Below are 3,241 nucleotides of genomic sequence, written 5' to 3'. Positions count from 1 at the left end.
AGAGCCTACTATAAAAAACTAATAACTACTTATAAACACAACAGCCTAGATAGATCTCCAAGGAATTATGCTTTAAAAAAATCCCTTAAGGGTTACATACAATATGATTTAATGTATAGAACTTTCTTGAACCACCAAAAATCTAGAGATGTAGGTTAATGGTTGTGAGAGGTTACAAAATTGGGAGGAGAGGGAAATGAATGTCGATATAAAGGGGCAACAGGAAGGATCCTTGTGGTGATGGAACTCTTCTATATCTTGATTGTGGTGGTCCTCATGTGAATCTACACATATGGTAAAATGCATGTAACTCAATACATACATATACACCACATGTAAAACTGGTAAAATCTGAATATTGTAGATGTATCAATGTCAATTTCTTGACTGTGATATTGTACCAACTTTTTGTAAATTATTATCATTGGGGTAACAAGATATACTGGGATCTCTCTGTGTTTCTTACAACTGCATATGAAGCTACAATTATATCAAAATAAGACCTGTACACTAAAAACTACAAATATTGCAGAGAGAAATTAATGAGATAATGAATAAATGGAGACATACACCTTGCTCACGGATTGGAAGATTCAATATTGTTAAGATGTCAAGTCTTCCTAAATCCATTGACAGATTCGACACAATCTCAGTCAAAATTCTAGAATGCATGGGTGACTCAGTCAGTTAAGCAGGGAACTCCTGATCTTGGTGCAGATCATGATCTCACAGTTCATGGGATCGAGCCCGCATCAGGGTCCGTGCTGACAGCACAGACCTGCTTGGGATTCTCTCTCTCCCGATCTCTCTGCCCCCCCAACCTGCTCACGTGTGCACACTCTCTCTTAAGCTTTTCTTTTATTTATTTATTTTGAGAGACACAGAGAGAAACCCAGAGAGGGACAGAGAGAGGGTAGGGGGGAGAGAGAATCGCAAGCAGGCTCCGTGCTCAGTGCAGAGACTGACCCAAGACTTGAATTTAGGAACCATGAGATTATGACCTGAGCTGAAACCAAGAGTCAGACACTAAACCAACTGAGCCACACAGGCACCCCTAAATAAATAAACTTGAAAAAAATTCCAGAGAAACTTTTTAAATAGAAATAGATAGCATGAAAGAATCTAGAATATTCAGAAAAGCTTTAAAAAAATAAGAACAGGGGCAATGGGTGGCTCATTTGCTTAAGCAACCAACTTCGGCTCAGGTCATGATCTCGCGGTTTGTGAGTTCAAGCCCTGTGTCAGGCTCTGCGCTCACAGCTCAGAGCCTGAAGCCGTCTTCAGATTCTGTGTCTCCCTGTGTCTCCCTCTCTGTGCCCCTCCCCACCCCCATTCACACACACACTCTCTCTCTCAAAAATAAACATTAAGAAAATAAATAAGTAAAAAATAAGAACAAAGGTGGAAAGTGTACTTCATTTCAAGGCTTATAATAAAGCAACAATAATCAAGACAGTGTGGCATTGGCATAATGACAGAAATATGACAATGGGGGACACGTGGCTAGTTCAGTCAGTAGAGCATGCGATTCTTGATCTCAGGATTGTAAGTTCAAGTCCCACACTGGGTGCAGCCATTATTTAAAAATAAAATCTTTTTTTAAAAAAGAAATACACAAATGGAACAAAATAGAGACCCACACGTTATGTATATATAGACAACTTATTGATTTAAAGGAGGATTATAGGAGAAAAAAACTTTTGACAATTGAATTTTGAAAAATTAGATACCCCTATATAAAAACAAATAAATGAATAAATTTTGATCTATACCCCACATGATATAAAAAGTTAAACCAGGGGGAGCCAAGATGGCAAAACAGCATGGAAGTTTTTTATGTGTCTCGCCTCCATGAAATACAGCCAGACCAACGCAAAACCATCCTGCACACCTAGAAAACTGATCGGAGGATTAACACAACAATCTGCACAACCTGAACCACAGAATTCAGCAGGTACGTGACATGAAGAGCTGAACTTGGGGGGCGAGAAGCCACAGGAAGGGAGGTGCTTTTGCGAGAGGAGAGAGGACAGAGACTGGGTGGGGGGAGAATACGGGAACAGCACCCCTCCCCAAAAGCAGCTGGAGAGAATGTAGAAAATTGGAAACAGCCGCAGGGACTAAACTAAAGGGAGAAAGGAGAAAGGGGAGGGTTTCAATCCCATCGAGACTTAAACAAGGGGAGCGCAAAGGCTGCAACTCCGCAGCTCCCTACCTGGCGGTGCTCTGGTGGGAAGGGCCACACGGAGAAAAGCGGCGCCACTGCCGGAAGGACATTTGGTAGAGACTGTTGAGGCCACCTGGTCCCGGCAGACCCCGGAAAACGGCCACGTTCGCTGGTGCTGGAACAGGGTCGTTGAGGGGGAAGCCTGGTGCCAGGTGTGTGTTGTGATTTTCCATCATCCCCGAGACGCCGCTGCGACACTGCCTCGGGGACTTTTTCTGGGGCGGGCTGGCACCTGGCCGCAGTCTCGGGGCTCCGGCAGCGGCGGGGTCCCGCGGGCGTTCCTGGGTGCAGCCGACATTCGGCCGTCGCTGGGTGAGACCCTCCCGCAGAGGGGCGGAGCGGGTCAAGGCCGCAGTCCTTCGGAAGTAAGGGGCCGGGGAAAACAGCCGCATCTGAGACAGGACTCAGGAGAGGTGCCGCCTGGGGCTCGGTCACGAACAGTGAAGAAGCGGGAAGTGGACGAAAGGGGAAGACAGAGGACGGGTGCGCGACTGCTGATCGGAGAGAAAAGTTCCCACGCTACAGACTGGGGAGCCGGAGGACGCCATTTTCACCGCTCCCGCGCATGCGCATAGGCACCTACGAGCGCGGCAGCAATCCACCCCAGTAGGCTAGCAGCGCCATCTAGTGGAGGACGGAGCCGTTACACTAAGCTCAGCCCAACGGGGCCAAACTCACTCTGCAAGAACAGAAGTCTCACCGCCTGCTTAGTATATGGACTGTAAAGTGCTTTATAGCCTGACTTCTACGGGAAAACGAAGTAATTTCAGTCTCTTAGCCAGTCTACTATTCAATTTTCTTTCTTTCTTTTCTTTTTCTCGTTCTCATTTATTTTATTTTTCTTGAATACAGAAACATTCATTTTTATTTTCAATGTTTATTAAAAATATTTTTCTTTAATTTTTTACTATATTTTTTACTCTTGTGTAAATTTTTTCAAATTCTATTTTACTTCCATCATTTCATTTTAGTCTACTTCAGTGTATTCATTTTTTCAAATTTTCAAACAATTCC

The sequence above is a fragment of the Prionailurus viverrinus genome, chromosome X (assembly GCF_022837055.1).
Source record: "Prionailurus viverrinus isolate Anna chromosome X, UM_Priviv_1.0, whole genome shotgun sequence".
Lineage (NCBI taxonomy): Eukaryota > Metazoa > Chordata > Mammalia > Carnivora > Felidae > Prionailurus > Prionailurus viverrinus.
Note: the sequence above shows the minus strand (reverse complement) of the source record.